Below are 25,698 nucleotides of genomic sequence, written 5' to 3' on the forward strand. Positions count from 1 at the left end.
GTGTGACACGGGAAGAGGAGCCCTGTAATGACTCCCTTCAACAAAGCATTACTGATAAAAGGATTAACTAATTAAATTAACAGAGTAAAGTACTTTATAACTGTTAATTATGTGGTTCCCTTGGCTGCTCTGGGCCACAAGCACCCTTTGTTTGAAAGCCCCTTGTCTGTCCTAATTGACCTCTGGGGAGCTTTTGGTGTGTGCTTATGTGTGTGCGTGGGTGTGTGTGCATTTGAGGGGGGTGGGGGTGGAGGGGGGGGTGCCTTAGACAATCAAATGACACGTATAAACAAACTGACAATTTACTTTGGTGCAGAGTGACACTGTGTAGAAGTAGGGGACACTTGCCTAAATGACCTTGAATGTGCCACCAGAGAATAGCGCCTCTCTCTGGATCGGGCCCCTCAGACGCCTTATCCTGCTCTGTGAAAGGACCCCAGAGTTTAGACAGTTTAAATTGGGATGAAGGAATTATACTTTGGAGACATAAATATTTTCTATTTTCTATTCAATCTAAGTGAACTTTGAATTATGAACAGTTAAGAATTTGTGGGACCATTTATCAACAAAAACCTTTAGATGCTTTATAGAAAACCGTGGACCATCACAAGGAGGCCGAAGTAGAGACTCTTTTATCCTTGATGGTGTCTCCTCTGACGCGTGGCCAATCACATTATTAATCTCCATGGCTGCAGTCGAAAGGCTGATGTATGTGACCTGGTCTCCCATCCATTACCGCCTAAGCCAGCTCCATCTTTTCCCAGTCATTCTTTTAACCCCTTCTCCTCTTCCAATGGATCTGGCCACCAAAATCCTAATGACGTCCTTGACAAGTGATCCATCAGTTGGCAATTACAACATCTGTCGCCATGGCAAAGCTGCCCACAAAGATGGCCCAGGCACTCTCTTTTTGGGGAACTCTTCCTCCCCCACGATTATGTCTGGGTTTGGAGGGAGATGCAGAGTTGGTGGGGTCGTGTGGGTGGGTGGGTGTGTGGGTGGGGTGGGGTGGGGGTTAGCCACTTTGTGCAGTAAAAAGCGGCCGCCCCACAACACAGACAGACATGTTGACAGCAAACACAAACATAGCAAAACAAATGGTTCACGCCTACCTCTTTAGATTTCCATTCAAATGCACTCCACAACTCTGTGAAAGTGCTCTATCTTCTATAGAGGGAAGAACCTACCAGCTGCCATCGTCTCTCCTCACTATAAAGAGGACCTTTCACTTGGGAACAATGAGAGGGCTTCTCTTTTCTCTTGGCCCAGAGTTCTCTGCCGCACCATGTTTAATTTCAATAGCCATAGATCAATGCAGAACAACACTCCAGAAGTGATAGGGCTCATCTGAATCAGCCAACAAGACTTTTGTTAACGTCAGCAAACATTCATTCAAATAGTGAATCAGCAGTAACCTGCAATTGTCATTGCAACATACAGCATTTAACCAGCAGGCATCTCATTTCAAACACCTACACACTTTTCAGAAAGCTCCATAATCTGTGAAGGTGTGTATTGAGGGGAATAAATCCTGTTTCAGGTGGATACATTTGCAGATGATGCATTTCATGCTGTCTTTTCTGTGGCTCAGTGGGAGGAAGGTGTGGGACTTTGCCTTGCTTTTCTTTTTCGCCCCTTTAAGTGGAGCACCGGATAGATGGCATGACATCACGGGCCAAGCCGGCAGCACAATGCAAAGGTCATGCGGCCCATTGATCTAGGGGGCCCCGGATAGAAACTCCCTGTATTATGGGTCCGCGCACGCGGGGTCTTACACACACTGAGCCATAGAAACAGACCACAAATGGAGCCTTGTTGTCTCACCATTCAAGGCCTGCAATCAGCGGATTTACACTTTGATGTGGAGCTGAGGAATAAAGCCCTTTCGAGCACTGACCTTTATCGACTGATGGATTAAAATCCATAGCCCCCTCTCTCTCACTCTCCAAACTACATATCTAAGTTACAGTCCAGCTAGCTTGCCACTGAAGCCGAGCATTTCTAAAGCCAGTCCTTTTATTTCCCTTTATTCTCTTCTCTGCTCTCACCCTGACTTTTGTGCCTGGCAGCTAACATGGAACAAGTGTTTTTTTTTTGTTTTTTTTTTGTCAGGAAATGACTTGTTGAAGATTGGTTGCTATTTGACAGGTTTTATTCAAAAGCCAGAGAACAAATAAAAGACGTCACAGCCTCTGCTTTACTGCCTCAATTATCGTCAGTGCAAAAACAGTGTTTTGAGAATTAGAAAAAAACAATAACTTAAAGCTATTTTCAAAGATGGAAAGGCAAAAAAAGCTGTATTTGTGTCTCTTTTTGGCAGAATGTGTTACAGATGTACAGTGATGGACCTTACAGCTTTCTGTACAGAACGGGTTTTATCACGCTTAACTGTGGCCCAAACACAACCACACAGCTTCCATTTTATGCACCCAGACGACTGGTTCCCCCCATTGTTTTTAAAACCATCCCCGATGCCCACTAGGACATTTCTCTGTCTGCTGTTCTCCCAGAGGTGCCAGCTTGGACTAAATTAACAAAAACATCACTTCTCGGTCCACTATCAGGCCAACTGGTTTTGATAGCCCCATTCTGCTTTGTCAGAAACATGCCAAAGCCTGCTGTAATCCGCTAAAGAACACTTAACAACCAAGTAATGTCACGGTAGACCAGCGGTCTGTGTGCTGTGACGCATTTTAAAAATCTCACAGCCATATCCACTTAATTCAGCTAGTGCTTTAGGAAGGCCCACCTGAGAATTGTGAGACTGCCTGCAGAGAGTCAACCATCAGCATTAGAGAGCATTACCACTGTGCAACAAAAAAACACTCAGGCTATTTCCCTCTAGAAAATGCTGGCCTTTCCCAGAGCTCTTCTAAGTGCAATGAGAATTTGAGTCTCTGTTTACTGCTGGTATTACAGGCCCATAACACCTATTTGACCGCTGATACACGAGTTATATTCAAGCAATTACTGTTCTGTTACTGTGAGCCTTTGTTAAAAAGTCATTAATTCGTTAGCTGAACAATCATGGTTAAAGCACTCTAACTGTAAATCTTTAAAAGGTAAGAGCCATATAGATCATGAAACCTTTGTTTTCGGCTCACGCCGTGAAAGGTCTCAGAGCAAAACAATTACATCACACCACAACAAAGCCCTGAGTGTACAACAGTGACAAGAGAATTGTGCCTTCAGGCAGAAAACACTTTACACACTGGAGATGGAGAATGAGGGGAGGGGTGGGTTGAGCATTTTCTGGTTGATGAGCATAAGGTACATGGTCCATTCAGACAAATGGGGAGAAACAACAAGGTACACCAAGAGAAAGCTGCAACAAAAAAACAGTTCCATGAAATATTAATGGGATGTATTTACTGACAAGCTACTATAACCAGCAGCTCTCTTCAGGGACTTCAGGGAGAGAGAGCTCGAGCTTGACTGACAACCACTAGGTGCAGAGCTACATGCACACACAGACACAGAAACACACTCATACATGCACTTGTGAAATTATGACTGGACAGGAGCAAGGACAACCCCTCTCATACCTCCAGAGGACACTGAGAGCAGTCTCGGTGTGTATTCTGAGAATGCCAGAGACATGGCAAAAATGTGAATGTGTGGTTACACAAATGAAATCTTCACAATGCAGTGTTTCTTTTGCACTAGTGTGAAAAAACACCCATAATTTAAACCAAGATCCTTGGTTAATTAGGTAGAATGAGTTATGTAAGCATAAGACAAGATTCCCACAAACGCTCATGCATGCACACACTTCCCCTGTGTCTTAACCCTCTCCTCACTATCTCCTTCCCCCCCACCCCTTCCTGAAATCTTGCTCTGTCCCAAAAATTCCAAACTTTGCTTACCTAATTTTTGCAGCATATTTCTTTGCCACAGGAGGTGGTTATGACAAATTAGAAGTCTACAAATGTTCTGATGGTGTAAAGGCTCCAGCTGTCACCAGGGAGATGGTGATCAGGTTTCCGAGCTGCATGGTCTCTTGGCGCCACAAAGAGTTCCATATGGTCATCCAAATGCTGCACCTAAATCTGCTCCCAATCTCCACCCCGGAGCTGAGCACTTCTACTGAATTAGTCACAAGGCTTCTGAGCATATGAGGTACAAGACAACAGAAATCATATGTCCTTCATGGAAAAAAATGGCGTAAAACTGGCACAGTAGTGAATGAAAAAGGGGAATTTATTACTAGACTTAAACATGTGAAAAAAAAATTTCTTGCAATTCAGCCATTATCATGTATATATGTAGTTATATCCAAATTATAACCAGTGTATAGGACATAATCTGCAATATAGAGGAGTCTTGGTGATTGTTGTTGCAACTGTATTTACATCTTTTTTTGTGCCTTTTGTAAGCAATAATACATGACTGGTTCTTCTGATATAGAAAAATAAGTATTATCACAGAGTGTATTATCACATTTTTGGCCACTTATCAAAAGGAAAATGAGAATCTGCGTTCATTTCGTCATCCAATATTTAAAATTTATTTGCAGTGCAATGGTTTTGTCAGTGTCACCACTGAGAGTAAAGCTGTATTATTTTAGCTCACTTATTAAAGGACCAGTGTGTAGGATTTAGTGGCATCTAGCGGTGAGGTTGCAGATTGAAACCAACTGAATACCTCTCCCCTCCCCCTCCCCTTCTAAATATGTAGGAGAACCTACGGTGGCTGCAAAAAAACGCAAAAAGGCCCTCTCTAGAGCCAGTGTTTGGTTTGTCCGTTCTGAGCTACTGTAGAAGCATGGCGGTTCAACATGGCGGACTCCATGGAAGAGGACCCGCTCCCTAAAGGTCTCATTCTAAGGTAACAAAAACACAACGATTTTTATTTTCACATGATTATACACTAATTAAAACATACTTATGAATATTCCATTTCTGCCTATTGATACCAGTAAATCTTACACACTGGTCCTTTAATTGTGCAAAATGCTTTACAATTTTACAATAGTAGTTTTTGACTTTTATAGCTTTACACTACATAGTTGGATGGTTGGAAGTTCAAGCAAAGTTCACTCAAATAAATCCAAAAGCTTTCTTGTTGACACTGAGATGAGTTTTCTTTGACATTTTGACACTGATACAAAAAACACTAACTGTAAAAAAGGGGGGAAAAAACCCCCATCAAGTCAACTCATGGTTCATCTTCCGTACCAAACCTGTCAACCTGCTTCAACAGAACATGTCCCCTATAGCCTCTTCCTCCTCTCATGGCTGAACAGTGAAGAGCAGGGGATTGGTGATCTATAATTAACCGGTGGGTCGGTGTTGATGTCATTGACACAGCGTGGAGGTAGAAGGTGGCAGTGCCAAGGCACCTGTTGTTGTGGAGTGTGGCATCTGATATCATTACCTACCCAGCCGGAGCGCCAATGTCCCTGCTGGGTCGCGAACTGTCCAAGCTACCGACCACGCTCACCTTTCTCTCTCTCTCTTACACACACACACATACACACACACTTACACACATATATTACAAACTGTCATCATGTCCTCCTTTACATAACCAACTCTGATGGCCTGAACACCTAGAGGGCAGAGATCCACAGAGAGTTGCAATTACTGTTAATGATATTTTGATGGTAGCTGGTTAACTTATGCTACCGTCAGAATACAGCTGTACAAATATTTGATGCTGAAATCTTCAAAATCTACAACAGGGTTAAAGCTCAGTGGATTTGAAGAAACGGGCCGATGTTTTAGAGTTGTTTACCATGGGACTCCAAGTCTAATGAGAAGATTGATGGGTTTTATCTCCAGAGGTCAAGTGTATTTTGTACATTAGCACAAGGACTGGAAGCATTGGGGAAAATGTTAGTATTGCTTTCTCAAACAGAAGAAAAATAAACCTTTAAACAACTCTAATACTGGAGTAAATAAGAGCCTGAACTTTTTTTGCTTGCAAGCTACAGTAATAGTCACCAATACAGTGCATCGATAATCACTCGGGTTTGTTAAAGAGAAACCACAGCATTATAGTGATGTTATGTAGTAATTGCCTTATGCATGTTACCCGAGAATGCATATCTGAATTTTACATTTTAAAGGATAGCTTTGGTGTATTGCAACTCTGGACTTATTTTTGTAGCTTTATGATAATATATGATGCAATTTATTTTTCAATATTTAAAATATATAACACAATTTCAAAAAAACAGTTATCAGCTATGGTAACTTTGTGCTTACTAAGTTAATTGGTGAAATCTTTGAACTCTGCAAAATCGCTGCTACAACAACATCTTACTGGGCAAGAAACACAACCTTTCAGACAATCAGCTTAAACCAACAGGATTATACAGATTATCACTTTATTTGGAGGTAAAACTAAAAGTTAACACACCTATAATAATGTGTAATGGGTTGTTAAATGTGATGGATGTTTACTATGTACAGTTTGTGTAATAATTTTATAGTTTGCCTTGGTTCAAATAAGTTTTGCTAACCTGGAGTTTGTTTGAAACTTGTTCAGCATTTTCATAACCGATGAAAACAACCATCACTATGAAAATATGACTCAGTTTGTAATAAACCAGAATTATCCTTTGAATAAAAAAGATAACATGTAACTGTGACCTCATTAGTGAGGTGTTTTGTAGCTTTTGGCTGAGCTGAGCTAACTGTAGCGCTGTCTTTGAGCTACAGTAGCTGCACTAAACATATCTTGGGTCCCATCTTCATCCATTTTCTCATCTGACTGGCTTTGACAGCAAAGATGAGTTCTTCCCCTAATGTCGGACTAATCCTTCCAGAAGAACCCACATAGGCAGCCATGTTCTGTGGGAAAAATAATGGGTCTTACTGTGAGACTACGTAGCGGACGATCTGTTTGATTCTGATTTCATGAAGAGAATAACAGTGGCGAGAGCAGGAGTGCTGCACTCAGAAGTATGAAAAATGAATAGAACATTTACAGTGAGACAATGTGACCGTTCCGGGTTAATGCCATTTATTAGTGTAGCAGCTTTCCCAAGCAGATCAGAATGTCTAAGCCTTGGGCACTGACAGGGATTTCACAGCCCAAACTGATTTTCAAGCTGGCAGGGCGCACACAGACACACGCATATACACACATATATATGAAAGAAATATCAGCCTAGTGATATCATAACACGGTGATAAGATGTTAATTTGTTAATCTACTGTATGTGTGGAGATGGCATTTTAGTAGCTTTTCACAGGATATATAGCTTTGATAATTATGCAATTTTTTAATATTTTTAACACTCTGCTCAAGTTTAAGCCAAGTGTTTGGCATTGTGTCTGCAACTAAGAATCACTTCTTAATAACTTCATTTCTTTACTCTTTAATGAATCATTATTGTTGATGCATGTGTCAATAAATTAACAGACATATTTACAAAAGACTTTGATGTTACATATTTTTAAATTGGTCAATAACCCAAACCCCTAGGCAAGCAAATCCCCTAATGTAATGTATGTTTTTTTTTTTCTTTTTTTTATGAATCGGTAGCTCCCTAGATATGCAATAAAGACACAGCAGTGCTCTACATTATTGATTCAGTTTCATAACAACCCACAGTGTCTTTATTCAATGCAATTGGTGGAGAAGTTATCACACACACTTGTTAAAAAAATCATTGCGCCAATTAGTGTAGTTGAGCTTCTCCTTTTGCTTTAATAAGTCCTGTGAGATCAGATTTATAATAAGAGCAGCATTATTCTCACCGTGGTGGCGGCTTATTGCTTATTTGACGTAATTTACTATAGTTCCAAACATTCAGGAGGTATATCACGTATTACAAGACAGTCTTGCAGGTAACTTTGTGCACAAAGACAGGCAAACACACGCACTGCAGCAAAGCACATGTTTCTTGTTGGGTCAGACTGCTATGTTTAATCATTGATGATGCTTTTTGCCATCTTCTGTAATACTTCAGGGATGGTATCGGTTTTCTGTCAGAAATCTGTCCACATTAACAAAAACTTTGTTTGTCAGGTCTAGTTATTGTGAAATATTGTGAATATCATAGTTTTTGTGTCAGATCAACAGTAATGATATCTTTTTTTCAACTCTTGCAAACTTTCCGTGCAAGAAAAAGCCCTGCTTTCAGTCTCATGGCCATTATCTGGAGCAGCAATAGTGGTATTTCTTCAGGGAGCTGGTTGCCTTTTCATTAACATCCCTCAGAGTTAAAGCCTAATGTCCTCTGGGACTGCATGTCATTGGCTGACAAGGTTGAGGGATTTGAGTGAATTTTTCTGCAATAATGGAAATATCCCAAATAGCCCCTGAGACAAACAGACAGGAGACTGGCAGGAAATATCTTAATCTACATTGACCCTTTGTTGGCACACTCCCATACCCTTAGTGAGAAGAACATGTGCACACACGCCCAGCACATGCATACCTGCACACATCCACACGCACAGTAGAGTACATCTGGATTGTGTTGCAGTGACCATAGGCCCCTGAGTGTGCAGCCTCAGTGGCAGTGCGTGGGTGAGAGCCAGGGTCCAGTGCACCATGGTGGGGGCTCTCCATCACTCTGCCTCCTGGCTTGACAGGCCCTGGCTCTGGGGCCCTTCAAGGTCTTGCTGAGCGCACTCAAACTGTGCACTGCTGAGGAAGGGATTCTGTATCCTTCTAATGGATTACTCACCCACATCACCTGTCTGAGTGGATTCTCTTGACCGACAGACACATGCTGCAGACATGTATTCTTGCACAATCATGTGCTGCACGTAAAACCTTTAAGGAAAGTTGGAAGCTTGCATTCAACCAAAAAATATTCCATTATCATTTCAACATTACCAAGCAGCGTTGGCACATATTACCCTCTTTATTCTAAAGAAAACAGCGCTCTACTCAGAGAGTCAGTCTTTCTTCAGACTGGCTGGTTTGTAAAGTCGTTTTCTCTTCTGACTAAAAAGGTCACATTCATGCCTCCACTATTTACTCTTAATTCGGACAGAGAAAGGCCGGTGTCACGCTGCTGGACACCTGCGGACCCCGGTCAGGGCCGGGGCCCTAATCAGCCTAATACATATGTGTCACATCCAATGACCCACAGGCTTGGTTCATAATAAAGGTCACTCTGTGAGAGATACTCTGTCCCCCCAGGTCCTCCTTAATGGGGAGCCTCCATAGCTCCTGTGCACACTACTGACTTGGATATTATAACATGTATGTAAACCAAAGCCAAGATGTCTTACAGTAGAATTTAATAACTAATTTCATAGAGATTTTAAAAAGTTACCAACATTAAATTCACCACAGACTTTTTTTTAACTTTACTTTTAACTTGTTTATATACCATTCACTCAACATGCACGGAGGAAACATTTAGTAAGTTTTTTGTTATGGTAGCATTGATCCTAAAATACCCTACTTATAATGTACTTGTAAGGAAGAGAAATTAAGCTAGTGTTGTTTGCAGAGTACAAACCCACAATATAATATTAACAATATAGTAGAGGATAAAGAAGAAATAAAGGAAATACAGCATATTCCGCTCTTTACTACCTTTATTTCTCCTACACGTCAGTCAAAGCCGATTATTCAAGTGTGCAAAAGCCTATTAGCTCAAGGTTAAGAACAATGTATCCCTTTTCCTCCCAGACAGATACTGTACATCATTTTCAGAAAAAGGCCAAATGGTATTGCCAGTAAATAATAGCCATAGAGGTCATTTATTGATCTGGTGCTGAAGGGAACCTTAGGGGCATGTTAAGAAGGGCTATTGTTGCTTGTCAATGATCCCTTTATGGCCTTGAACTCGATAGGTCTACTGCTATAAATCAGGGTTAAACTAGTCCTCTAATAGCAAATCGATGGTAGTCAATAGATATTATCATGTGATTATAATTCAGTCAAGTAAACCATTAGTCAAAACTTAAATAGTCTCTCTAGTATGTCCATGGTCCTCCTGCTAGAGAGGAGAAAGCTTCTTTGTGAGGGTTTTGTGTTGGTGCAGAATGTCGTCTGAGTTATTTCTATTTTTTCGGTGTTGCCTCTAAGTCATATGGCGTTTGTAAATGGCAAGGTCTTCCATTAGTTTAACTCGGGAGGTTGCTGAGATTTGAGAGAACAATGCAGAAGTTATATTGAGATAACCTTTACACAAGAGTAGATATTTCACCTGCATTAAGATTACCCTTAGAGTAACCTACTTGTTATTTAGCTCTAAGCCTCCTCTATCAATGTGCTTCCACCTATTTGAAAGCAGCATCAGTCAATAGTGTCTGCTATGCAACCAAATGGGGCACAGGGACATATCTATCTAACTATAACCTTTGCAGTACTGATATTTATGATAAAGACCATTAGGCATTTGTGAGTTGCTTGCGCAAGGGCTTTAAGGCTAACAACGGTCGTGAAGCGAGCCGCTATCCGGGGGTTTACACGGATGTCTCTGTCATCTGTCTGCAGTCTCTGATGGAAATGTCATTACCTGGTGAATTTCTGAGAGGATATGATACAAACCATGTCTCTAAAACCTCATGATGAAAGCACAAAGAATAATAGGATCAGTTCATATTGTTTTCTCTTTTTTCCCCCCTCTTTCCTTTCTATTACTTGTTTTTTTTTTTTTTTCTCTTAAGAAGTCATATCTTTGATGGCGGCCCCTCTGCTCCACTCATCACAGGCTGCACACTTACTGGACAGCTCTGTACTCACCTTGCTGTCTTGAAGGACAGTCTGTAAGGAGCTAACTACAGGAAAGTGAGAGAAAGGGGGAGGCAGGAATGCTGGAGTTTGAGTCCTATGATGAGCACATCTCTGACTTTAACTTATAATTGCACTGCAGTGACAACAGTGTAATAATAATAGCAAACTGCGAACTGATCTGAGTAATATTTGGTTTTATATGCTTTAATAGCTGCATATATCATGCTTAATTCTACATCAAATAAACTGATAAGATTTAGGTAATTAATATACTGTATATTAATTAGACAGGGCATTCAGCAGACAAACTACACATCATCAAGCACTATTAGAATATGGTGTTTTAGGCTGCACATTGCTAATATGCAAAAATGTAAACTACAAACCAAATCAAATTCAAAAGTGTCCTATCAACTGCATCAAAACAGCAGCAGGAAGCCGTGTTTTTTTATTTTGCATATTCATATGATTACTCTTCCAAAGGACAAATACATTCACGTCAACATCATTGTCCTTTGATTCCAGATGATAAAAGGCTATCTCATTTCATTCTTGCACCTTTCTAGTCCAACCTAGACACTCTGATTTGGTAAAATGTAATTCTAATTTATCATTTTTCTGCCCGAGGCAAAACTCTCTCAAGCCTGGGGCTGTTTGAAAAGCAGTTGGACACAAAGACAGACCCTGGGAACTTTGCCCATGCAGTCAATCAGTCAGACACCCCAGAGTGCCCAGACCCGAACAGCTTGTTTTTTGTCCACGGATATCAAACAACTTCTCCTCTCCCGTTAGATAATAAAAACATGTAAATAGGAGTGAGTTGTTTCTGCCTTTTTTTTTTTTTACTCAAAATGGTTGGTGGATATGTGGTGTCTCTGTGGTCAGGGGCTGGGCAGCAGAGCGGACATCAAAGGCCGGCAGAGGTCTGTGACGGTGAATGCAGCTGGTGTCTGAGTCTCGGTGCTGGACAGAGCTACAGGCAGGGCCTCAGCTGCCCCACAATAAAGACGCACAGGGGAAGGCAGAGCCTTCAAAGGCTAGACAAATACACACTCAGCCATACACAGAGAAATACACACACTCATGAACACACAGGCAAACAAGCACACAAATACAAACAACAATGCCCTCTGAACATGATTTCCTCCACCAAAATATGCTGTTCTTACAGACCAATCATGAAATTGTGCAGTTTTCTCTGCTTTTTTCTTCTTACTTTCACTTAATTTCTCCTAAAAAAGTAACAATGCCTCTTTGCATATACTTTTATTCAATTCAACAAAAAATATTTATTTATGCATCCCTCGAGTGGCAATATGAGGCGAGCAAGTTTGCAAACACAAACACACAAACAATTCATTTACACACATAGAAACTAAAAATACAAATATGACAGTGTTAAAAAAAAGTTGAAATACACAATGATAGTTGGGCAACAATAATCAACACCACAAAGGCACATTATGTCAAAAAAGCACCAAAGTGCAAATGAATTTATCAATCTATACACTAGATAAACTGAGCATTTCTTTTACTCTGAATGTTCACAAGAGGAATAAAACCAAATTTTATTCTATTTGTTTTGCACACAGAGAATCTAAAACACATTCCTGGTGACATTAGCTTAAAGTAGTCATAGAGGACATGCATGGGGGTCATTTATAATCCTATATGGTTTTATATAGTGGTTCTGTTTGCATCTTTTAGATGCAGTAAAGTGTTTTTTGAAATGTGAGCTGTCTTGGGACCCCCAGAGCCCTGTGAAGATTATTTATTCACTGAAAATTATTCCCATTACAGAATACGTAACAATTTTAAAAAAAAATGTAATCAAATGTTTCACTTCAAATCACAAATCAATATTAAACCAACAACAAAAATCTGATTTACAGTAATGAGGATTTATTTGAAATTCCTTGATATACAAATTATTGAGACAACTACATTATGATGGATTATATTCGGGACTGTGTAATAGTACACTAGCATTTTTTTTTTTCATCCAGAGAAGAAGAGAAATGAATGTGAAGGACAAAGAGTGAAATCCTGATGGCATACTGTGGACAGCTTCATGTCTGATGTGGTCCTGACTTCACAGTGGGATTCGATGTCTATGCTGTTGACAGTTTTTCCCTCGTGACCACTCGGGAAGTATTTTAAGAGGCAGCATCTGAGTCTGATACAATAATAACAGTGACTTCTTTTTGTGGTTCACCAAAAATAAAATATTTGCGGTGTTTGACTTTAGTTATTAAATATTTCTTTTTTAAAAAAAAGGTTTCTTCAAATTGCAGTAATATTGTTTGTTAATTTGAAGACTGAATGACATCTTCAAACTAAATGTTTTCCTTTGGTTATAATGCCTCTGGTCATTAATAGTCATTTTAAAAAGGTGATCTCAGAGGACGGTTTTCCACTTCCCTGTGACCTCTCAGTTCCAGTTTTAGCCTGTAGAGGGCATACCAAAACAGCAATCTGGTCAAGCTCAGTGGGGAGTCCAGAGACATACAATATCCCCACAGGAGAAAAGCACAGGGCGACTTTCATCTGTCTATAAAGGGAGGAAATGGTTTTGTTAGATAGAGGAACACTAATATACCAATACAGAGAATATGAGGGTGGGAGCTGTGCTGATTAGCTCGGATTTTACAACACAACCATTTAGTAGTGATTTTGGATTTTCAGACTATATTTGATTTAAACCAGAGAAATATTACCTGCAATCCCCAAAGGCAACTTTGCACAGTAGCATAAAAGCGTGTGTGCATAACTTTATTAAGAGCGTTGAACTGACTGTTGGAAATGCAGTTTTGTCAAAGTAGCATCTCTACACTTTCACACATAGGGAATTTAAACAAACGACTCATTGAAATAACGGCCCGTTTCTCTCTAAACGGGTTAGAGGTCCTGAATAAAACATGACTTATCTATTGCGATCACATTAGTCGAGCCATTATTCATTTAACCATTTATTTATTACTCCATTCATCTACATAAATATTTAACTATGTCTTGGCATCTTTATGGACTGCTTGCTCTGCTGCTCAATTACAAGGAGCAGTGTCCTACCATGGCCATATGCCTTCTATCTAGCGACACTATATCTCCACAATTTATGGATGCCAACTCAGAGCAATATCATTCTGTTGGGTATATGTATATCTATGCAAGTATTAATCTAGGCCTAATGACTGGCAACAATATGTTCCAGCCTGTGTGCCCAATAGGACCACTATTGCATACATATAATATGGCATAAAATAAATTGAGTGTCCTTTTTTTGTTATTGTATAGATTAAATGGGTGCCCATATGGGGTCTCCGTGAGAGGCATGTAGAAGATGAGAGAGTCTGGACTCAAAGTAGCATGACTTGAATAGATGTATGGTTTATTATTCACACACCATATATTCACACCATATATTATAAGCCCTTACAAGTTTTCACTTCCCCTCCGACAACAAAAGCTCCTGCTCGTTTGGCGAGGGGAGCATGGAAGCATGCAGAACCGAGGGGAAGCGAGGAACCGTAAACACCCACCATGGGTCCTCCTTCAAAGTGATGAACAGCAACAAAAGCAGCACTGGTTGTCTGCTGAGAGACAAAAAGAGCATTTGACCACCTGGGTGCACATCATTTTCTCATGCCGTTTCTCAAGCATGACTATCAGGAGATGTCCCCTTTAACATTATATGTGGCTAACTCAACCCAATCCCCAAGTCACATACTGTATAGCTTCTTCCCTTCAGTGGGACTGCACAGCTCGCTCTGTCGTACCTGCTTCTATGGTGAGAGAAGTCTCTCCACACCACAGTGTGACCTCGGAGCTCTGTGACACTTTCACATGTTACTTTGCCTGCTAGGTCACCACCAACCGCAGCTGTGGTTTGATCAGTTGAGCTCCCCAGTATTGCCTGAAAACCGGAGGAGAAGTCATAATGACTTCTTGAGGTAGCTGAGGGAGTGTATTGGACTGGGATTAGACCACATAACTCCCTGTAATCAGCACTGGATGGCTTACTCTCCCACGCGTGGTACTTCCCTCAAATGCGCTATAAATTGTAACACCCAAATATAGGATCCAGAGAAATAGCTCTTCTTTCTGTCCCAGCCTCATCGCTCCCAAAAAGGGAAAAACAAAGTCACCTCTAGACGCCATTTAGAGTTCATGTTGCTGATTTAAATTGCGGGACACTGCAAATCAGCGGCAAATCAAACATCCAACCCACATACAGTATAGCCCACCCCCATATCCCCAAAATGGGCTTTTTGTCAATTACAATCAAAGGTGCTTTCACTGTTGTCTCCCCCTTTCCCACTCCCTTTCCTTTTTTGTTTCCTAAAATCAGAGAATATTGTATACACTGGATCGTCTATAGAAAGCCATGCATTGGGAACTGTTTTTTTGTTTTGTTTAGGTTTGTGTGTGTGTGTGTGTGTGTGTGTGCGTGTCATTACTAGCCACATATTGATTTCATAAAGAATCGCCAGCCAGGGCCACTGATCTCCTTTGTTACCACAGTGAGTAGTGTTGAGCTCTGTCAAACTAAAAACACACATCATCCTTCTCCTGTTTTCCAGACAATTCACCGATCACACGATCACAGATGTTCTGAAAGTCCTCTCTCATATAGACAGCAGAGGATAATGCACTAATGAACATGATCTTAGGACTATTCCTGTATCTACATGGATACATGCACATAGTACAGATTTCATATTTCCTCAATCCTTTTGTCAGTCACTAAGCTATGACATTTCTGTCAATAGAGCAGATGTCTTGCTGAATCTTGGATAATATCCAAGAGGCAGAATATGGAGTAGAATTGCTCACATTGCTGCAGCCTGCTCTGCTAGTACTACATAAGCACATTTACGTATTGCAATAGTCAATGAAAAAAGACTCAAGTTTTGAATTTCTAATTTTTTTCCTATCTGGTAATAACCGGTTGTGTCCTGCTGGCTCAGCTTGGCCTCCGAAAGTACGCCTGGCGCATGGGTGACATGTCTGGCATGCCACTGCTGGCTCTTTTTGATACCACAGAGGGTTTGTGACTGGCAGGCCATGTTTCTCATGTCTCCAGCCTCTGAAACAGCCATCACTCCGAGAGGATGTTTTCAATCCCCAGCCCCGTACCCCTTGCCGTTCAGAGAGAAGGTCAAGTTTGGCCCATCAGTCACTGACCAAAGGGCGGGGCCTAGCAGCTGGTGGCCATCAACGACCGCTAAGATGTTCAGTAGTCCCAGCCCTATCATATGTCTGATCTATTCTCAGTGTTTCATAGTTACCTCACTAATGTTATTCCAAAAGATAATCATAAAAGTAAAGGTACATATGAGAAAAAAAGATGTACTTCTGAAACTACGGTAAATTAAACTTGAACTTCCTTATGTTTATGGAGATGAGGAAAGAGAACAGATTTAATAATTGCTATAAAACACTCATGGAAGTTTAGATAACCACTTATACCAAATGTCATTATGATAAATTTTGAAAGTGCCTAACACAAAGCAGCTTAAACATCACACTTTGATGTGTAGACTCGTATGAATACACACATCTTTGACCTCACATGAAGAATGCTTCAAACACATGGGTCATATGTTTGTGCACTGACACATTCAGCTGCACGTCACATGAGTTCAAAGAAGGAAACCCATGAGGCGCTCATTTGTGTGTTTACCCACGTTTGGGTCAGTGTTTCCAGGTGCTTATACACCTTTACATGCCCTTCTTTCACCACTCATAGACACATACACACACACACACACCATTTACGCCCCAAAACTATACCTATATTGACGCACACTTTCCCTGGTGTTGTTTTAGCAGGGGGAGAGCAGCAATGGTCTGGAACAGGCCTGTTTTTTAGTGCGGGTCAAACTTTGGCCAGGCCTGAAGGCAGCAGCCATCCGATCCCTCCCGAGGTGCCTCTGGTCTGGGACCCGTTTGAACCTCCACCTGCTGAGAGAACTTCACTTTAGATACATTGTTCAGGCCTCTCTGAGCACTGTGGAGGGAAGGCGGGACATTATGTTAAAGTCAACACTGCAGAATCAGTCCACTCTTTGTACTGGGCTATGAGGGTGACCTCCATTCTTAGACCATGTAGAGTAAAGATGAAGAGCAGTGGCTCATGTGGTCTCACACATGGAGAAAGGAGCATGGCATAAGTTTAATGTTTCTTTTCAAATCAGCGCCTTGCAGACAACATTTGAGCTATATTATAGTCAGTGGGGTTACTTGGCTATAGCATAGGATATAGCAGAAATTGTCAAGAGATTTTTCTATAAAGTTTATACTGAGATAGCTATGCCCTTAATATGTCTGGGTGTATCAGGGGCTGTTCAAACTAACACATAATTTGTTTGAGAAGTCAACAAACAGCCTCACTTTTATCCTCCATTTTTCCACCCATGGTGTCAAATCCAAAATGCTTCCTAACATTACTTTTCAAATGGTTTGGTGCATCATGATTATCCATTCAGCATGGCTCACTAGTTTTCTCCATTTTGCCTTGGCGAAGACAACAACAATAGCCTAGTTTACTGATAGGGCAACAGGCCACGGACAGTGCATTTTGGGAATGCCCCCTGCTGGAGTACAGGCATGGCCTGTTGCAGAATCTTGAACAGATAATTACAAATCTAATATTACATTTCTTTTCCACATTAAACTGTAACTTCAATTTGAAATAAAAAAATTAAACCCCACGGCATATCAAGCCATTGCTTGTAATCAGTGATCGAGATTGCTTTATGGCATTATTGGATTTAATTCATTAATATCATGAAGTAGCTTGATTCAGGTATTTAATTCACTGCATTAACTGAAAAACAAGCTTTCCCATCTGGTTATTTTATCTATAAGCAGTTTTTCAACTGAATATTATTATAATATATATCTATCACAATACTAAATGACATGTACTGTACCTTGATAGAAGATTTAATCTCACCCACACTTAGTAATACATATAGGTAAATACAATCCCCCATGTGATAAAATATAGGTAGTTAGGGGGAATTATCTACTGTACTATGTGCTGTTGTCTGTCCATCAAAGTTGATATTTCAGGGGTCACATTCATTAACATACTAAAAGTCATTAAAAAACATGTTATCTTACATTATATGACATCTTTACTCAACAATGCTCTGATATTATTTTTAAAGGGAAGCAACATGATGCTGATTCATGTTTCCCTTCTGCTTTTCCGTTGTCATTTTTCCCCCCCTGTACATATAAAAGTCCTACTCCTGGCTCCATGTTCAGGTTTTCTATGTTGTTTTCTGCCTGTGCACTCTACTTGTCGGAAGAGGCAGGATGAGAAGTCATCCATCTCCAGCTAACAGCCACCAGTCTGGCCCCATGCTGGAGCCCCAGAGAGAGGAAGCGATCGCTCACAGCACAGGAGCACATTCCCCCTCAACACAGGGGGGACGAGGCCATTTAACCCATCAAGGCCTGGTCTACTTTTCTTTACTATCACATGTGATTGTGTATGTGCGTATCTGTGCTAGTGTATGTTTTTGTCATTGCATGAGCACATGTCTGTGTGTATGTTAATGCGTATACAGTCATTAGTACCATCATCTGTTCTCCCCTGTTTGTTTTGGGGTCATCAGTATACTACACCTGCCGTTAAGTAGTTAAAGAGCAATCCTGGGGTCAGACCACATAGACAGTAGCGCAGTACATGCATCACATCCTCCCACCCGAACCCTGTATCTCTCCTTGATCCTCCTCGTAGAGCACCCACCCCGTCTCTCTGTCCTACTGGCATCCCTGGACACAGGGAGACTTGCAGCATAACCAGCCTGAGGAATAGACACAAATGTTTCTCCACAATTTTCTAATGGCATTGTGAGCCCCCTGCCACTGCTGGGATGGAAGGTGTTTAGCACCTCACTGTTTTTACTTTGACAGAGGAGGGACACTAGCACTCCCCTGGCTATATAGGCCTAGACCAGTTCCACTGTTATCATTTCCACTGTGGGCACACTTCCTCCCATTGAATCACAGGTATTTATGTGGGTGGCAGTTTAGCTTGGCTAGCTGTGCTAACTCGGTAAGCCCTGACTTGGTTTGAGATTTCAGACAGATAGAAATACTCAGGACAAGGCAAGTCTAGGTGACACCAAGGTGAAAAGCTCCATCCGTATGTGGGCAAATGCCTTAGACAAATGTGTGGTACGGAGATAATGATTGACCATGCACCATTACAGAAATAGAACTGTCCGTGAGGAATGAGACAACAATGAAAGGAACACTGGAAACGAGAGAGGTCTTGCGTGGTGAATACATATGCGCCGAAGCCATTGAGTCAGAAGGAGACGAGAACTGAACGGGTAGTTAGGTCAAGAAATGAAAGAAAATGGAGTCAATAAAGGTTAGGCAGAATGACTTTTAAACAATAAAATTGATGACCCTTGTCTGTAGAGGTAAAGTGTGGACGTTGTGAGCCATGACCAAAAAGCTATTGTTGACTAACGTCAACTGAGTGCTTTATCTTTGACCCCTGCGGCTGGAAATGGAAAAAGAGAGTGAAGAGAGGAAGCAAATATGAATTACAGACAAACATGTGGTGGTATGACAATAGAACGAAAAGAAATGAGTCTTTACACATTCAGAGTCAATTCTCAAAAATGATCCCACAGTAGCAAGTATCCTCAGGTAATATATTTGTATTCATGAAGAAAGTGCAACAGCACTTTTTTCCCCCCATTACAAGCAGTGCTCTCCATGACAGAACAACATTCTGGGAGAAGACAGACTGCAAAGGTCATAATTATTTGCGGTCATGCTGCTCCTCACTTAACAGATGGAGACAACCTGAGTCAACATTTTTCAATTAAAAAAGAGAGCACAAACAAACAGAAGGGAAGGGAAAAAAACACACACTGACACGTGCACACAAAGACATACACACAAGCTGGAAAAACGGAAATGACCTTGAGGACCTGATACCTCATTAAAAGTGATGCTCCAAGCCTGCAAACAGGCTAATTAGACAAATCCTGCTCACACTTAGCAGTCGTACACATGGTGGGGGGTGCAAGAGATCACATTGTGTTTGTGTGTTGGCTAAATGTTGTAAGAAAGCTTGTTTTACCCAGATCTTGGTGCAAATATCTGCAGTCAATTAGGTCTGTTAAACAGGAGGGCAAAGTGATCCAGAGATACATTGAAATAACATGCTAACACATGCACATGAACATATGGGTGCATTAAGTTTTGGATACGGATGGATGGTGACCTAACTCATTGAAATAACAGCAATTGTAACTCCATACGAGGTGAGGATTAAAAGTTAATTGAAATTAAGGATATGTCCATGTCATTTCATGCACAAAATATTTATTATTTAAAGTTTTTACATTAAGGACGCACAGTAAAACACACACATGATTAAATGATGATGTTTAAATGGTCAGAGTTCACCCTAATCACAAAACCACACACATGCAGTTTACAAGCAGTTTACAGTGGTATTAGTGCCAGATATACTTGCTAATTAAGCTAATGTTAGCTCCATGAGTTGATTGAAAACACTGTCTGACTTGTTTTAAAAAGAATACTCTGTTAAAGGGGTATTCATTGTGCATTTGATGGCTAAAAGACAGATACTAAAGTGGCCTGTCTCTAGAAAAAAGTCAGAATTGTTTCAGAATCATTGGGTAATAGAAATAAATTTTAAAAAGCATCTTCAACATTTAAACTGTTTTCATTTTTGACATATATACATATAAGACTCATAAGCCTCCATCATGTAAGTTTCATCAAATTATAAAAAAGGCGGCTTTCTGGAGAATCCAAATAGTGCATAATGATGTTTCCAAAAATGTAATCTGGTGAGTTAAGTGAACAATCAGTTGGATATTTACTGTCGTTAACTTCTCATTTTATGTTACAAGACTAGAACTCAAGATACTAAATTAATTTAATTAAACAGATTTAAAGATTTGTAAAGAGTAGTAATATTTATCCACAGTTTTGGTTTTATGTGTCCAGATTTTTGAGCCATCCAACTCTAAAACACCTTTTTGTGATTTTGGGCAGACTCGCCCTTTCACAGCAAAGAAATATTGCAAAGCCATATCAGTAATAGCAACTTTTCTGATTGACAGCAGCATCCTGGTAAACATCATCTCAAGCTGACAGCCCCGGAGAACTTAGCCAGAATGTGACAGCCATCACAGACCCGCATCCACACATGAAAAGGCTTTGTGTTGTGAAGCCCTTCTACTGAGACAGAAGAGGACATGTTGTTCTCAGTTAGAAACAGACATTCAGAGAGACTGGAGGAAAGAGAGAGAGAGTGTGTGTGTGTGTGTGTGTATGTGTTTGTGTGTGTATCCTTACTGCGATAGGACAAGGAGTGCTGATTTAGACATAGCCAACCCAAACACAGATGCCCCAGTCCTTCCTTCCTGTGGGTAACAGAAGGAGACACAATGTGTTCAAGAGGCCGGAGCTGACAAAGGGATTAATCCGACGACAACAAATGCTGCAATCTCTGGCATAAGTCGCGGCAGAAAAATACATATCATATGGTCGCAACAGCACTGACACAGACAAACATGCACAGAGAGCCAGAAACGCCTGAAAGAATAAAAATCATGAACACACTGCAATTTAAAAAAAGGAGTAACTCAAATAGTTTCCCAGATAGATGTATGTGTGTCACATATTTTAGCACTGATATTACCTTTACATTTGTCTGAACTGAGACCTATTCCCTTAGCTCTGGGAATGAATCTGTAGCAGTGATTTTTTTTTTTTTATATTGACATATAGTATCTCCCACTGGTAATCTGTCAATCTCGCTATTATCTCTTGCTTTCTCGCCATTGTCAGTTCTCTCAGTTTTCATCTTTTTCCCCTCTATCTCTTCCTGTGTCTGTCTTTTTCTCTCACACCCTGTCTGAATGTTGTTTTTGGGGGGGGGGGGGGGCTGATATGAACCTGCGAACATCTGCCTGCGATACAGCATGGGAGGAACAGACGAGAGAAACTGAGATGAGGTTGAGTTCATGTGAACCACCCATGGCGCCGGACTGTTACGGCCATCAGTAAATCTACCATCTCGCTGCTATCAAAGGTTCACTCTCTCTTGCCTCTGTGTCCGTTTGTACGTGTGTATGTGTGTCTGCGTTTGTCTGTGCATGTCTGTCTGTATGTGTGTTTTCTTTTCAAATAACATAATCCCATAAGAGGGTGGGAGAGACATTTTTTGAGGATAAGGGGAGAAAAGAGGAAAAAATGATGGCAGTGAAGAGAGAAAAGGCGATGAAGAGGGGAGGGGGGGGGGGGGGGGGCAGAGTAGAGCAGGAGAAAAGCATTAGTAGTTCCAGCCAGCTGCCAAATGATGCCCTTGATTGCCTCTCTTCTTGTGCAGAAACAGAAGGTGTGAGGGGTGATTAGGCCTGGGCCCGATCCCTGATGAACAGATGTTAATAACAAAGCCCATGTTCATTGTGGTTAATAGCCAAGCGCGCCAGGGCTGGCTGCTGAGGCTAGGGGAAAATCTGCCTCCATAGCTCTTCTCCTCTCCTCTCCCTTCATGGGAGAGAGATAGGCTCCCTCTACTAATGTTTTGGCTGTACACTAACGTAATGAGCATGGTATTTGCAAGAAAAGGTAATGATAATCAGTCACGGGGGCAGAAAAAACACAGCAAATGATGGTGCGTCGCATTCAGGAGATAGAGGAGCTCAGGGTTTGTGCTGTTAACTTTTAGTTGATGATAGCCTTTTGATGATATGCGAGATAAAGGGATGTTAATAAAGCAGGGCTGCATGGCTGAAATCACTGTTGCCTCATTTTTGATCCTATTAAGCTATTGTCTTCAGGCAGTAATGACAACAAGTATAATGTGCAGAGGAACCGTCATAATTCAGTTTCATCAGAGCCAAAATCATTCAGTTCTAAACAACGCAGAGCAATACCCAGCATCTAAAGCTAAATCACCCTGTGCTAACAAGTGAAAAATAATGTTATGCCCTATCAAAACATAAAGGAAAAAGGGCTTAGGGGTCAAGCTCAAAAGGGTTAATGTGCAGAGAAATACATCATCCCATCTTTTTTTATGAAAGACAACAGCTCCCACGACAACGACACTGCCTTCTTTGAAAATATTACACAGTTTACTTATAAAACATTCAAATGCAATGAATTATTGAAGTGAAGCAGATGTTGTAAATTGAATACTTTTGTCCTGTTTCTCTTAGTGAAGAAAAACTTGCTATTCTTCCTAAGTGTGTATGCGCCGGCACCAATTCTCTTCCCTCTCTGTGTACACAGCATGAAGGGAGACTCATCTCGCACTCAAATATCTCCGTGGGGAATGGAAAGATGGCAGAGATGCATGCCGAGGCCACTCCTTTTATCCGGGCAATGGAAAGAGAAACATTGGCACAGTTGACAGGGAAAATGTGACATTTTCTGCATTGTGATATCTCACATCTTCAAATTGATGCCTTGTCTGAAATAGGCAGAAGGAGGTGTAATGAATGTGCTTCTGTGACACAAAGACATGCCACCAGGACATTGTGGGATCTCAGCTCTGGAGCGGGCTGACTGGTTTGCTTTTTAAAGCACAGAAGGCCAGCTGTTTATGTTATTCAAATTTAGAGGGGTTGGAGAAAATGTGCGTCCATTCACTGTAGCAGTGGATAATAGTTTGGACAGAACATCCATTTCTTAAAACTGCTCTTTATGTTATTTTAGTCAATCAGACTACATTGAAAAGTATTTTCCATGACGCCGCTTGAATTTCTCTTTATATACTGCTGAAATTTGGACAAAAGATTAAAATGATTGTCATTTTCTCTAGTATTCACATTGTCATCTCCACATATCAACCGAATCGTTTGTCCTTTATGTGAAATCTTTCACTGGTGGGAGACCATGTTACTGTATGCGTGGCGTACAAACAGACTCATGGGAGGTCATGGGTGTGCTGAGCTGACAATCAAGGGACTAGCTGTCACTCATAGCCCATCGCCAGCCGAGAAGTGTCAAATCTTGTGACGACCACATGACTACAATGGGACATTTCAGTTCTTTTTTTTTTTTTTTTGACAGGTATGTATCAGCTTGATTGATTGGCATGACAGAAAATCTTTCATTAAGACCCAAATATCCTCTGTAATCATCTTCCTTGTGAGACATGAAGGCGCATACATGCTTTTTTTTTTTTTTTATTGGTTCAAGTGCCACTAAGGAAACCACACTTCTGTCACATTGTATATGTTATTCAGTTTGATCAGGCAAAGAAGTTCTCTGATCTTATGTACAGCTTATACAAAGTGATATTTCATGCTCCTAACAAGTCTTTACTGATACTTTTTGAACTATATTTTTTTGCAAAACGTATCATTTTCAAGGTCATAAAAAGCCTGCTATGGTTCTAAGGCTATGAGGGACAGTAATACATGTTCACATGGTGCCAGCTGAACTATCCTGGGGCACAAAAAATAAATTTGAATGCTGAAATTCGGTGATATCCCCCTTTAAAAAGAAAGAATTATATAGATGACAGGCCTGGCTCTTCCTTTAAATTGAAAGGAGACAATGCTAGTTAAGAGTTATATTCCCAGCGGTATGCTTCCTCTCACAGGCGTCAAGCACCGCTGTTTAATGTACACTCATGCCCCATCTACCTTCTCTTCCATTATTCCACTCTCCAAACCTCCGTCTCATGCACACTTTCCCCAGGCCCCATGCTGTCCCTCTCTATTTATTGAATACATCTTTTACTCTGCAACATTTTTCCACCTGAGCTGGCAGTTGCAACTTTTATGGGGGGTGGTGCACACAGGGGCCGCAGAGAGAAGAAGACCCTCGTATTTTCATTGCACACATCATGCTCCAGCGAACGAGGGCCATCTAGGCTGAAATGAACAAACAGGGAAGATGACTTAGACTTTACCTTTTTTTTTTGTGTTCTCTTGTTTATATTATTTAAGAAGGAGTGATAGCAGCACTTGGTGTGGCCCCCACTTTACTTCATGAAAAAATAACAACAAGTCAATAGAAGGCCACCAGCTGAGAGGAGTCTGAATAGGGATTTAAAAGGGTAAGTAAACAGCAACCTGATCAGCAAAACAATCTATTATTCAATGCCATTTTTGGCAAGATCACTTTTTACATGGCCCCAATTTATCAGGCAAGCCAAGCAGAGAAAATGCATAAACAAGCTTTCAATGTGGTAAAAGAAATCATTGAGGCATCTTTGATGGTGACACATCGCTTGTAACTGTCATCAGAAACACCCAAATAAAACCACTTCATGCCCATCGGGAACGTTTTCCATTGTTTCCAATACAGCTACAAGAAGATGATATTACTTCTTCTGTATGCATGGCGTGAAGCATCAAACTGTTAATCTCATTTCACCTCTGTAAACACGCGCCTCCGTATGACAGGTGTGTGTACATTTACAACGTGTAAATTCTGTCAGGTGCAACTTTCCAAACATGATGTAACCCTATCAGACGCAGGTCGAAGTGGGGCGAGTGTTGATGTGAAATTCACTCCATTAGAGTGAAGCCTGGCTTTGTATTCATGGCAAACGCGAGGCTTTCCAGCAGAATTACACCAGCTTTGTGTAAATAATCAAGGGCTGACCTGTGGGGTTAAACCCCGTAATTGAAGTGATACTTCAAAGAGACGACTACCACCTTCTCTAGGCGGCAAAACACTGCATGGAGCAAGCAAGACAGACAGGGGGGGCCAGTTCACACACATGCACACACACACACACACACACACACACACACACACACAGGGCAGGAGAAGGAGGTAATGGGGTGCCCAGATTGGATGACACTGTGGGAGTGCCTATTCTGTCATACAAGTGCTCTCTCCTTTCCTCTCCCCTCTCTGGTAAATGGATGGCTAAAATGCCAAATTGCATCCCAGCCACAAATGAATAAATGAAATGAACATGTGATGCCTGACGTGTGTAATGTTCAGTGCACTCAAAGTCATGCTGCACTCAACTGAAAGTGCTTGAAAAATGTAAAAGTTTAGAGGGAG

The 25,698-nt window shown here is 41.0% G+C and overlaps 2 long non-coding RNA genes across 2 annotated transcripts in view; both read left to right on the forward strand.

Moving 5' to 3' along the window:
- LOC121887785 overlaps positions 1 to 25,698 on the forward strand; it is a 309,423-nt gene that overhangs the window by 255,381 nt on the left and 28,344 nt on the right. The gene's annotated exons all lie outside the window — the stretch shown is intronic.
- LOC121887787 lies at positions 1,045 to 24,731 on the forward strand. Its single transcript, XR_006093058.1, has 3 exons — positions 1,045 to 4,119; positions 4,678 to 4,827; positions 22,960 to 24,731. It is a non-coding gene; the product is annotated as an uncharacterized LOC121887787 (long non-coding RNA).

The sequence above is a fragment of the Thunnus maccoyii genome, chromosome 21, assembly GCF_910596095.1.
Source record: "Thunnus maccoyii chromosome 21, fThuMac1.1, whole genome shotgun sequence".
Classification (NCBI taxonomy): domain Eukaryota; kingdom Metazoa; phylum Chordata; class Actinopteri; order Scombriformes; family Scombridae; genus Thunnus; species Thunnus maccoyii.